This window comes from Macaca fascicularis, chromosome X, assembly GCF_037993035.2.
Source record: "Macaca fascicularis isolate 582-1 chromosome X, T2T-MFA8v1.1".
Lineage (NCBI taxonomy): Eukaryota > Metazoa > Chordata > Mammalia > Primates > Cercopithecidae > Macaca > Macaca fascicularis.
In genome coordinates this window covers 49,992,182-50,005,900 of record NC_088395.1, presented here as the reverse complement: position 1 = coordinate 50,005,900, position 13,719 = coordinate 49,992,182, and the positions used below count along the sequence as shown (strand labels likewise).

Genomic DNA, 13,719 nt, shown 5'->3' with positions numbered 1-13,719 from the left:
AAGTTCCTGACTTCAAACTATACTACAAGGCTACAGTAACCAAAACAGCATGGTACTGGTACCAAAACAGAGATCTAGACCAATGGAACAGAACAGAGCCCTCAGAAATAATACCACACATCTACAGCCATCTGATCTTTGACAAACCTGACAAAAACAAGAAATGGGGAAAGGATTCCCTATTTAATAAATGGTGCTGGGAAAATTGGCTAGCCATAAGTAGAAAGCTGAAACTGGATCCTTTCCTTACTCCTTATATGAAAATTAATCCAAAATGGATTAGAGACTTAAATGTTAGACCTAAAACCATAAAAACCCTAGAAGAAAACCTAGGTAATACCATTCAGGACATAGGCATGGGGAAGGACTTCATGTCTAAAACACCAAAAGTAATGGCAACAAAAGCCAAAATTGACAAATGAGATCTAATTAAACTAAAGAGCTTCTGCACAGCAAAAGAAACTACCATCAGAGTGAACAGGCAACCTACAGAATGGGAGAACATTTTTGCAATCTACTCATCTGACAAAGGGCTAATATCCAGAACCTACAAAGAACTCAAACAAATTTACAAGAAAAAAACAACCCCATCAAAAAGTGGGCAAAGGATATGAACAGACATTTCTCAAACGAAGACATTCATATAGCCAACAGACACATGAAAAAATGCTCATCATCACTGGCCATCAGAGAAATGCAAATCAAAACCACAATGAGATACCATCTCACACCAGTTAGAATGGCGATCATTAAAAAGTCAGGAAACAACAGGTGCTGGAGAAGATGTGGAGAAATAGGAACACTTTTACACTGTTGGTGGGACTGCAAACTAGTTCAACCATTGTGGAAGACAGTGTGGCGATTCCTCAAGGATCTAGAACTAGAAATACCATTTGACCCAGCCATCCCATTACCGGGTATATACCTAAAGGTTTATAAATCATGCTGCTATAAATACACATGAACACATATGTTTATTGCGGCACTATTCACAATAGCAAAGACTTGGAATCAACCCAAATGTCCATCAGTGACAGACTGGATTAAGAAAACGTGGCACATATATACCATGGAATACTATGCAGCCATAAAAAAGGATGAGTTCGTGTCCTTTGTAGGGACATGGATGCAGCTGGAAACCATCATTCTCAGCAAACTATTGCAAGAACAGAAAACCAAACACCTCATGTTCTCACTCAGAGGTGGGAATTGAACAATGAGATCACTTGGACACAGGAAGGGGAACATCACACACTGGGTCCTATTGTGGGGTGGGGGGAGGGGGGAGGGATAGCATTGGGAGATATACCTAATGTAAATGACGAGTTAATGGGTGCAGCACACCAACATGACACACGTATACATGTGTAACAAACCTGCACATTGTGCACATGTACCCTAGAACTTAAAGTATAAAAAAATAATAATAAAGAAGAAGTTCCCTATGTGGTCCACTCACCCTCAGTACATGCAGGGGCAATGAGTGGTGACAAAGTCCATTCTCCTCTCAGGCTATAATATCCAGGAAGGCAGGGGCCAAGTCTGCCTTGTTCATTTCTGTGTCCAATGCCCAACACGGTGCCCAATACATATTATTTGTGGAAGGAAAGAATGAATGAGGGTCAGAGAGCAGGCATGCAAGTAGCAAGCAGCTGAGAGGTGGCATACAGATCTTCTGTTCTCCACGCAGAGGAGGCTCACCCTCTCAGAATCCTTGCCTGGGTGCATTGCATTCAGAAAGCACTCTCACCCAGGGACAAAGGATTAGAGAGGAAGAGCAGAGCAGAAGGCTCAGGCACCTGCACCCTGCATGTATATCTCCATGTATATTTGACTTTCACGGCCCCATCCCTGCAAAGTATCTCTGTGTGCATTTGCTAAGACAGATGCCTCTCCCCAGGGATAGTATATGTATTCATCCCCATGCACACGGTCACATGGACATGCCCTCTCAGACAAAACCTCAGACTAGAATAAAAGATGTGAGTGGCATCTTTTTCAGCTCACACTTGAGGGTCTGCATGTGCTGGATGTATTTGGGGCCTAGCAAGGAGGTTGGGACAAACCGTGTATGTGGGCACACATGTACACGCACATGTTGGAAGATGGTACAGAAAATTGGGATACTTTATTCCCTTCTGTTCCTCTGGTAAACTATAAGCTCACTGAGAGCAAAGACTGGCTGTGCAAGTCTCATCACCCAATGTGTGTTTCCCCATTACAGTATCTGACACATAGTAAGCTTGGAGTAAACAGAAAGCTCATGCTCTCAAAGAGGTGTAAGCTTGTCCAGGGCAATGATGAAATTCATTCTCCCACAGGTGCCCTCTACAGAGCCCAGGGACCTTAGCTGTCTTATTTACCATTGTATCTCCACCACCCACTGCAGGATCTGGCACCGCACAGGAAACACAAACATGTGAAAGAAGGTGACAGGTTGTTGGTCCTTCTACATGCAGACAAGGCTCAGCCTCTTTGAATCCTTGAATAGGTGTGTTGCACTGAAATAGCACTCACACCTAGGTTCCAAGGATTCGAGAGGGGGAGCAGACAAGAAGGCTCTGGTACCTGCCCTTTGTGTGTTTGTATGTGTGCATGTGTAGCTATAACCAAGTCTCACTCTCATATATACAGAGTGTCATTTACTAGGGACTTTACAGAAAGGCAGAGAATCTTTTCTCCTGCAGAGTTCCATGTGAGATCAGAGAAGATTCATGCTTTTGTGTATGTCTGTGGGTGACAGTGGTAATGAGAAGTCCACTCTGTGGCCCACCCATTCTCAGGGCATGTAGGTGTAATGGTTGATGAGGAATTTCATTCTTCTTCCTCAACTGTAGCTCCATGAGGGTAGGGGCCAGGCATGTCTTGTTAGCAACTGTATGCTCATTACCCAACTTAGTATCATATACAGAAAAGGTGGTCAATAAATACTTGTGGAATGGATGATAGGGGGATAGAAAGACGCTCTGTCCTACATGAAGATGAAGCTCTCGCTCTCAGAATCCTTGCCCAGGTGCATTGCATTCAGATAGCACTCTCACCCAGGTAGCAAGGATTAGAGAGGGGGAGCAGAGCACAAAGCCCTGCGAGGGTTCAGCAAGAGGGCTCATTCTTCTTCATACAAGGTACTTACTTGTGATGATACAGAAGTAAAGAGAACAGTTCTTGAGCTTTGCATTAAAGATGTCTAGTTGAACACATATTTTGTCTGTTCTCTCAGATAACAACAACAAAAATATATAAACCTACAAAGACATAGAGACTGGGAGGAGAGAGGAGTGTGAAAGGGAGGAAAGAGAATGAATATAACACAAAAGCTCATGATCCCGCAAATGCTTTGTGTGGCTATGCAACAAGAAGGCAGCACAGTTTAGCACAGTTGTTCTCTAACATGCACCAGAATCACCTGAAGACCTGGGTAATATACAGGGTGCAGAGGTTTCTGACTTGGTGGGTCTGGGGTGAGACCCAAGAATTTGCATTTCTAACAAGTTCTCAGGTGATGCTGATGCTACTGGTCCAGGGACTACACTGGGTGAATCACTAATATAGTGGAAAAACCATGCACTTTGGTATCTACGAACCTTGGTTCAAACGCACACTCTACCACATATTAGCTTAGAGAATCGACCTGATTTTCCCAAGATCAAGTTAAACACTTTTGAAGAATGAGGACAATTTAAAGCCTACCTCTTAAATGGTGTCAAGAAAATGAAATAAAGTATAGTACCTGGCACACAGCCATCAATATTTTTACCTCTTACTCTCCATTTTTATGTATATATGTGTTTGAAAGAATGTGCATTTTTAAGGGGGATGGTGAAACCCCTGCATGCAAGAGACATGTGGGAGAGAAGAGGTCTGAATATCTGTGGGTGTGAGTGCCTGCACAAGCGGGACACACAGATTCATCCTCTTAAATTCCTCATGTGTGAGTTGATGAGGTTCTCCTTCAATCTCCCTAGGTCAACAAAGTTCACACCCCTTCACATAAGGGATATGAAGGAAAACATCAGAAGTTTCACTCTGTGTGTGTGTGTGTGCGCGCGTGTGTGTGTGTGTGTGTGCGCGAGAGAGAGAGAGAGAGAGAGAGAGAGAGAGAAAATGAGTAAAGATGGGAAGATGGGGGCATCTGGCCCTGTGAGTATAAATCAAAAAGGCTCCTGTCTCTCCTGTCCCTGTATGCTCACATGTCTGCATATGCTGGGCATCCAGCCACATGTGGGCCTCCCTTGCATGCTAATTCTCCTGTCTGCCTTGCTTGTGCACATGTGCACATACGAATATTTGTGTATCTGTAATTGTGAGAAAGAACATTAACAAGCAAGTGCATCTTCATTCAATAGCTACCTAAGGGAAGAATGCCGAGACAGCTCACTGCCCTTTCTGGGAGGACAAAGAGAGTAGAGTTAGGGTAGGAAGGATCCACCCACAGCTTACCTGATCAGTGGGACTCCGTGTACATGGGTCTACATCCCTAGATGCCTGACCATCCTGGGGGACAAGGTGGGGCGCTTGGGGAGTGGGAACTAAAGTAAATTCATTCTCCAGTATCCCCAGCATGTGTGCACACCTGCACAGTGAGTACAAATGAGCTTTATCCTCCTATATGTGCAGCCAGGCAGTACACTCAGGGGACTGTGGCTGTCCTGTTCTCTTCTGGCTCCCTACAGGAAGTAAATAATACTGGCAGGCAGCAGGAGAGGGAGGTGATGTACAAGGGCTCTGTCCTTCCATCTGCAGCTAAGGCTCACCCCATCCGAATCCTTGCCAAGGTGCATTACATGTGGAGAGCACTAGCACCAGTATCAAGGATTAAAGAGAAGGAGCAAATGAGAAGGCTCAGGTACCTGCACCCCAAGGATAACATGGGAGGAAGGAAAGAAAAAGCTCCCCTTTTCCGGCCCCTTGAACACATGAAGGCAGGCTGAATGGGAATGATGAACTGTGTTCTCTGGCACAAGCTCACCCCACAGTAAACCCAGCATCCCTGATGCTCTTCCCACTATCGGATCCCCAAATCCAAGAGGCATTCAAAAAGCTCTCTGAAAGGAACTAGGAGAGGTGACAGGCACTCTCTGCTCTGTGCGTAACATACTATCTGTGAGTCCTAGCCCAGGTGTACTGCACCGGGACAGCACTTGCATGCAGACGCTACAGATTAAAGAGGCAGTGTCAGCATATGTACCCAACTCATATGGGACAAAGAGGGAAGACAGGGCTCAGTCTTCCAGTCCTCTTTCTCTCACACTTCACATGCAATGTATCAATAAACTCAACTGGCTGTAACTTTAAAATATATCCATATTTAACTACTTTTTACTACCTTCAGCACGATCACTCTGATGCAGGCCTCCATCCATCTCTCAATTGAATTATTTCAATGGCCTCCTAATTGATCTCCTAGTTTCTGCAGTTTCTCCTCCTATTTGCCATACAACAGTCAGAACCACACTTGTGAAGCAGAGACACAGAAAACTGTAATCCTGATTTTGAATTGGAAGTATAATGGAATCACGATATATTTATCTAGAAACAAGAAAACACAAAAACAAAACACTGTTCTGTTCTAATCACTGGAGAAGCCTAAATACAATGACCAATCCAGAGGCAAATATGGTCTTTAAATATCATGTCTGACTAAAAGAAACCAGGGCTTCTTGAAGACATGGCAGATTCCAGGCCTGGGGAACGTATCTGCGATGAGCTTTGTACATTTTTTCATCTCTGAAAGCAGAGAAGCTACCAGATAACTATGGAGGCTATGTCAAAGGACTGAAGAACCAATTTGAAGAAGCTCCTACTGGCTAAAGATGGGGCATTGGAGTTTCACTAAAGGAAAGAACTGCAATGGATTAAAAGTTCAAATATATTTAAATCTATGAGTTTATTATAATAGATTTTTTAAAAATCCTCTTTAGAGTAAGCTAGTGAACCAACTCATTATTCTGAGTACTGATAAATAAAGAGAATCAAACATTTATCCTATCTTTCCTATAAAGACTGTAACACTGGGTGATCAAATAGCAGATGAAGGGAAGTTTTTCTTTACAGAAGTATTCCAGCTAATAAATCAAGAGAGAATAATGGGATTAGAATATCATCATTTTGCAACCCCTAATGAAATAATGGCTCTATGAATTGAGCATCTGTGGCAACTAACATCACAGAGAGATGACCATCAGTCATTTTGTGCCTCTTAATGGAAGTAGTTCTGCTCCCCCTTCCTCAAAATTAAGCCTGAATTTGATCAGGCTTCCAGATGCAACTATCAATTTACAGGAAATACAAACAAGGAAAAGGAACATGTAAACTACATCATAGGGATGTGATCACAAAAATCCAGACTATGGAGAACTGTATAGGATGAATGGCCCACTTTCTTCCAACAAATAAATTATAAGGAAAGAAAAAATATAGATGGAAGGGAACGATACAATTCAAAGCGACTTAAGATACGTATCAACCAAATGCAATGCACGGACCTTATCTTGATCCTAATTTATGATATTTCTGAGACAAGTGGAAATGAGAACAGCAGATATGTGATGATATTAAGAAATTGTTGGTATTTTTTTTTTCTTTTTGAGACAAAGCCTCGCTCTTGTCGCCCAGGCTGGAGTGCAGTGGCACGATCTCGGCTCACTGCAACCTCCGCCTCCGACGTTCAAGCGATTCTCCTGCCTCAGCCTCCCGAGTAGCTGGGATTACAGGCACCTGCCACCAGGCCCGACTAATTTTTGTAGTTTTAGTAGAGACGAAGTTTCACCATGTTGGCCAGGCTAGTCTTGAATTCCTAACCTCAGGCGATCTGCCTACCTTAGCCTCCCAAAGTGCTGAAATTACAGGCATGAGTCCCTGGGCCTGGCTGGTAATTATTTTTAAGTGTGATAATGGTATGATTTTTTTAAAAAGAGGCCTTACATTTTAGAGATACATAGTAATTATCAGCTTTCCCCTTTTTCCATTGTATCTTACTACTTCCCAGCCGTATGCTTCCGCCACAGTGGCTCTTTGTTGCTCCTAGAACACAGTAGGCCTTTCCTGGCTACGCTATTTGATATCGAAACTTCTCTACCACCATCTCTGCTGTAACTGCCCCCACCCACTCCTTGTCCCCTTTTCCTGCCTTATTATTCTCCAGAGCACTTATCACCAATTGGCACACTATGTATTTTACTTATTTTGTTCATTACCTGCCTCCCCTCACTAGGGCAAGGATTCTTGTCTTTTGATCACTGGTGTATCCCTGGTGCATAGGGGAGTACCCAACACACAGTAGATGCTCAATAAATATTTGCTGAATGAATGAATGGCTCACCAAATGAATCAGCTGCAAATCCTGGATCTGGGGAGATAACAGAGAAAACTCACACTCTGACTCATATCTACATGAGTATTTAAGAAGACAGATCTTCACACACCCTCTTGTGCAAACAAGTATGCATATGGAAAGGCAGGCATAGTGAGTGGATTCTACTTCCTGAACCAAAAATGTGTGTGCATATTGCATCCCTGCATATGGTTATGATATAGACACAATTTTCCTCACAAACTGGGTGAGAATTAGCTAGAAGGCTCCCTTTTCATCATGCCCCATGTATAGGAGTCCTGAGAAGGTTCTCTCTCCTCCTCTGGGTGCTGGCAAGACAGAACCAGGTCAAAAGACCCCCCTTCCTTCTAGACTGTGCCTACCCCTGAGTATGAGGGGCTGCACCATGTACAAGAGAAAGCTAAGAGAAGTCTCCCTCTCCTGCAGGATCCGTGTAAGACTGAGATGGGAGAAATGACATGGCTGAGAGTCATTCTCCTACCCACCACCTGGGTGTGTGTTTCTCTTTTGGTGAAGGGGTGCATATGTGTATGTGCACATGCACAAGAGAGCAAGGAAAGCTGAGGCTCACCATCCTGCAAACCCTGCATGTGGGAGGGGTTTTCATAAAGCTCACCCTCCACCATGCAAGGGATGTGAGAGAGGGAGCAGGGAAGGGCTCGCTCTCTTGGCATGACGTATGGGTATGTTCTAGGAAGCAAGGGGCACTGGCCTGGGGGGTGCAAGTGGGCAGCAAGATAGCCACTGGAGGAGTGCTGATGGGTAAACTAGGAGGGGTGGCCATGGAAACAGGACAGTCATCCAGATGGGATGGCTGGTAACAATGTACCCCACACACAGAGCACGTAAGAGAAGGTCTACATCCCTTTGGTGTACCTGTCCATGTGCTCATGCCTATGCACTGGAGAGGGAAGAGAAGGCTTGCTCTTCTGCAAGCCTTGGGTGTGGGAGGGTAATTAAGATGCCAACGGTCCTACACTCAAGGCATGGAGGAGAGAAAGCAAGTCGGGAGGTCTGCTCTCCTGTATACTGTGTGCATGTGTGTCCCAGATGCCTTGGACTTCTATGACTATGCCCCAGACATGCTGTAATGAGAAGGTGTGTTTGTGTAAATTTACATATGTACCTTCAGAAATGTTCACTATCTACAACATAGTTGTTTTCCTTCCTTCTTTTCCTTTATTTTTTATTCCTAACACCAGTATAGTATTTACATTTGCTGAGCACTGTTCTAAGTGTTTTTCACACATAGCTCATTTATTCTCATAAAATATCCATGAGGTGATTATTATCCCTATTTTACAGAAGAAATAACACCAGACCACACATACAAGAACAGATGGTAAGAAAGCTTAGAATCTGGCATGCAAGTCATTAGAAAGAGGACTCAAAAAAGAAAGCTCAAGCCCTCAGCCACCAACCACTTTGTGTTCACACACCACACACCACACACACACACACACACACACACACACAGAGAGACAGACAGACAGACAGACAGACGCAAGAGAACTTAACTTGTCAGCCCAGGGAAAAGCTGGATTAGTGTGGAAATGATAGAGGACGTGAGAAGTATGAGAAGTGGCTGTGTGGTCAGATTAGAAATGTATTTTGAAAGTAGAGCCAACAAGATTTGATAGCGGTTTGTATTTGGAGAATGGAGGGAAAAAAGTGTCAAAGATGAATCCAAAACCTTTAGCCTATTAAAATTCTCCATATTCTTGGCCTATGCAATTGGGAAATGCTGTTTGCTGAGTTGGAGAACACGGAGGGAGGAGTAGGGCTTTTTGAGAGAGGGGGAGGAAAACCAGGACCTCAGCTTCGGATGTGTTAAAGTTTTGAGATACTTAGTAGACATCCAGGGGCAGATGTCCAGCACATAGTTGGACATAGGCATCTGGAATTCAGGAGAGAAGTCCAGGCTGGAAATACAAACACAGAAATCATCCACATAAAATGGTACTTAGAGTTGCAAGACAAGATGAGAATAGCTGAGGACTAATGAGAAGAAAAAAAAAGTCTGAAGACTAAGCCCTATATCTCTTTAATACTTAGAATTCAGGAAGAGGAGGAGAAACCATCAAGCGACTGAGAAAGAGAGGTTTGTGAGGTAAGAAAACAACCTCATGAGTGTAGAATCCTGGAAAGTAGGTAGAGTCTCAAGGCAGAGGGAGTGATCAACTGTGTGTTGATCTGTCAAGTAAGATGACAACATTGCCCAGTAAACTGGGAGATGTGAAGGACACTGGGGACTTTGACCAGGGTCATTTAAGTGGTGCAGGTTACAGTTTTACATGGAGGGTGTTCAAGAGTAAATGGGACTAACATTTAAGTCTTTAATCCATCTTGACTTAATTTTTGTATAAGGTGTAAGGAAGGGATCCAAAGACAGAAAACCAAACACCGCATGTTCTCACTCAGGTGGGAATTGAACAATGAGAACACTTGGACACAAGGTAGGGAACATCACACACCGGGGCGTATCATAGGGTGGGGGGAAGGAAGGAAGGATAGCATTAGGAGATAGACGTAATGTGAAAGACGAGTTAACGGGTACAGACACCAACATGGCACATGTATACATATGTAACAAACCTGCACGCTGTGCACATGTACCCTAGAAATTAAAGTTTAAAAAAAAAAAAGAGTAAATGGGAGAATAGAAGTAGAGATGGAGTACAATCAGCTCCTTCAAAAAAAAATTTTTTTTTTTTTTTTGTAAAGAGGAACAGAGAAATTAGTAGAAACTGGAGGAGCTTTTTGGGTAGAGAAGGTAGTGCTTTTTAATTTTTAAAATTATTTTTAGACGGGATATGTGATAGCACATTTAAATATTGGTACAAACACTCCAGTATACAGAGAACAGTTGATGATGCAGTAAGTAGAGGGGGATCAGTTGCAGGAGCAGTGTCACTGAATAGGTCACAGGGGTTGAAATCTAGTATACAAGTGGAGGAACTGGTCCTGGCTACATGTGCCAGTAATTCATCTACAATAATGGGGAGGAGCTCACACTTAGGGACATGCACAGGTAATGGAGGAGAGGTCAGGGGAACTTCGGAGGGTCCCTTCTGATGGCTTCCATTTTCTCAGGGAAGAAGAAAGCAAAGTCAGCAGCTGAGAGTGAGGAGGAAGGAAGGGAGATGACACTGCAGATTTGAGGACAGGAAAGGATTATGAAACAGTCATCCAAGGCAGTACTTCCCAAACATTTTCAAATAATGGGGCCAAGCAGCCTAGGTGTGAGTTTTCTTCGAAGAATCAGTTGCTCCAGGCAAAGCATGTGGGTCAAGGAATTTTATTACATGTTCATCTCAATACATGCATTGCCTCCTTCAGTGCCTATTACAAACCTATATGGTTGGCACAATTAGTTATTCCATTTACATACTGTGGAAATTGAGATACAAGATAAGTCACTTGTCTAGGATCACAAAGCTTATTACAGATCAAGTCAGGATTCCACCACAGGCAATCTGACTGTCGAGACAGTGGGCCTAACCACTGAAGTCTACAGCTGTGTGTACTCACATGTGTATGAGAACTGAAAATGATAAGGACCCACTTTCTGGCACATCCTGGGCACACGCATGTGGGATGAGGGAGGAAAAGGAAGACAGAAAGAGCAAGGATGGAGAATAAGGAGGCTCAAGCTCCTATCATCAATGTGTGTGGGGGCATGCACAGAAAAGCAGTAATAAGGCGGCTGACACAGTGGCTCACACTCCACTGTGGCCCAGCCAGTGTGTGCATTGGGAGGTTGTAATAACCTCCCACTCGGGAGGTCAGTTTTATTTTAGGTTAAGCCATGCGTGGGGTAGGAGAGTGGCAGCAATAGACAGCTCACAGTCCTGCAATGCTGGATGCAATGGAGCAACTCAGGGGTCTCCCTTACGTGCATAACATGAGTGTGTGTGCATGAGAGAAAGAAAGAGAAAAGCAGGATTAGAAAGGGAGGCTGCAGCAGGAGGGGGATGGGGAAACCCACAGTCCAACAGGTTTGGAGCAGCATATTTAAAATAAAAAGCTCACTGTATTCCTGTGTGGTCAGGGTGGGATGGGATAGCTCGAGAGGCTTCAGGAGAGCTGGGGGAGTAGAGAGCAGAGGCAGAGACAGGACAGATATAGGAAGAATGTTCACTGATGAATCCTAGCAAACTTTTTAAATATCATAAATTTCATGCCATTTTTACAATGTAAATAATTATCATTCAAACAATGCTCCACAACCTTTAAAACAACTTAAAAAAACAAGCAGCTTTTAATGTACAGACTAAGAAAGCAAACGTATTCCTTGTAGCACAATTTTCATATTCTATTCCTCATGTACCAGCTGCTTGACAACACTAACTATAGTGAAAAGAGCCAAATATGTGTTCACCTTGACACTTTTTCTTTAGTCTTTAAACTTGCTGGCCAACAGAGTGTAGCTTAGAAACTGCCCACCATCCTTAATGGATCAACTGCCATTTCTGAACTTATTTTTCCCCTAAGCTACAAGGGGCACATTACTTTTTTTATTCCTCAACACATCTACCATACAAAGCAAACACTAACAGGCCGAAGGATTCATCTCCCTCGTGGTGTACGTGTGTGTACACATGTGAAGGCACATGTGCCAGTGGTCAGAGCCAGTTTTTTTAGGCCCACTATCCTTCAAATCCTTCAACTCAGCAAGTTAAAAAAAAAAAAAAAAGAAAAAGAAAAAAAAAGCAAAGTCCACTCTCCAATAATGCATGCTTGTGGGAAAAGCACTAAGAAGGCATGCTGGGTTTAAGAGGCAGGGCACAGCTCAGAAAGCTTGCACATCTGGAAACCTCGCACATCTGGAAACCTCATGTGTGGGAGGGAACTGAGACAGCTCACACCCCAATGTGAGAGGCATGTGAGACAAACAGGTAAGGAGTCACCTCTTCTCTCCCTCACAGACAGAGGATGTACACAGACGTAGGTCTAAGGAGGCGTGGGGTGATCAGGAGCCTCATCCTTTTGTACTCCTGTGTGCATCATCTGTGTCGGGGGTGGGGAGGGTGTCACCATAGTAAAGCTCACTCTTGCCAACAAGGCCTGTAAGAAAGGCACTAAACAATCTTGGCCCTGGATGCTAGGTGAAAAAAAACAAGGGGGCACATAGCCTATGGGGGGGGGGCGGGCGGGTGGCACTAGAAAGTTAACTCTCCTGTAAGCTGTGTATATGAGAGTGGAATTAAAAAACACACACTACCATTCAAGGCAAATGGGAGGGTGAACAAATCAAATGTCTCAGACTGTGTGTGTTTGTGTGTGTAAAAGACTCAAGCCAGCAAACCCTTTGCAGTGTCATGCATGTGTGAAGGAGAGAAACAACAAGAAGGCAAGACGACTTGCTCTCCTGCAGACCCCACAGGTAGGAGTGGGATCCAGAAAGCTCTCTCTCCTACAGTCAAAACATAGACGGGGGGTAGTGTCAGCAGGTTCTTCTTTCTGGCAGAGTGTGAGAGGGAAGGACGGAGGGAAGGAAGTAGAGAAGGCACATTAAGGTTCATTTGCCTGTAAACTTAAAATGTGGGAGGGGGATTGTGAAAATCCACACTCTGACACTTTGGGCCCAAGAGGTACCAAGCAGGTCAGAAAGCAGGCGTGCTATAGGCCTGAGGTAGAAGGCTTGTGTATCTGCACATTTTGTGTGGATCTGCTCAAAGGCAGGTTCACTCTGCAGCACTACGTCTATGTGGGTGCCCAGGAAATGGCAGGAGCAGAGGGGGTGGTGAAAGAGTGAGAAGGGTCCAGTGACCATACCCCATAAGTATATATTCCTGTGCATGTATGAGCAGGAATGTGCAAACAGGAAATGGGGCTCAGGCTCCCATACACCTCCTACACCTGTGTCGTTTGAGCAGTACAGTGTAGTTTCAGCTTTGGAATGCCTGGTTCTGCCATTAACAGCTGTGCCTAATCTCCCTATGCCTGCATTTCATCATCTGTAAAATGGGGAGGGTAGGAGTCCCTGATTCTTAGGGTTGTTGCAAGGATTAACAAGGACACTATGACCAGTGCTGAGCTCAGTGTCTGGACACTGTGAGTGCCAAATGTTAACTATCATTGTTAGCATCAGCAACAGCAAAATATCACTAGGGAAATATCACTCAAAGATCCCCATGAATGCCCCTGACCCCAACTGTTTAGCTTCTCTCTTGTTTGGGGCCAGAAAGGAACTGCTAAAGAATAGTGAGTTCTAGACTTTATGTTCAACAACTTGGGGCTAAGGATAAAAGAAAGACAGAACTAGGGAGACAGACACGGATGGGATCTTCAACAACAAAAAAAGTTTATTATTGGCCAGGCATGGTGGCTCGTGCCTGTGATCCCAGCATCACACTTTGGGAGGCTGAGGCAAGATGATCACT

At 44.1% G+C, this 13,719-nt stretch overlaps 1 protein-coding gene across 5 annotated transcripts in view; it reads right to left on the bottom strand.

Moving 5' to 3' along the window:
• CLCN5 (chloride voltage-gated channel 5) overlaps positions 1–13,719 on the bottom strand; it is a 160,631-nt gene that overhangs the window by 76,230 nt on the left and 70,682 nt on the right. The window lies entirely within an intron of this gene.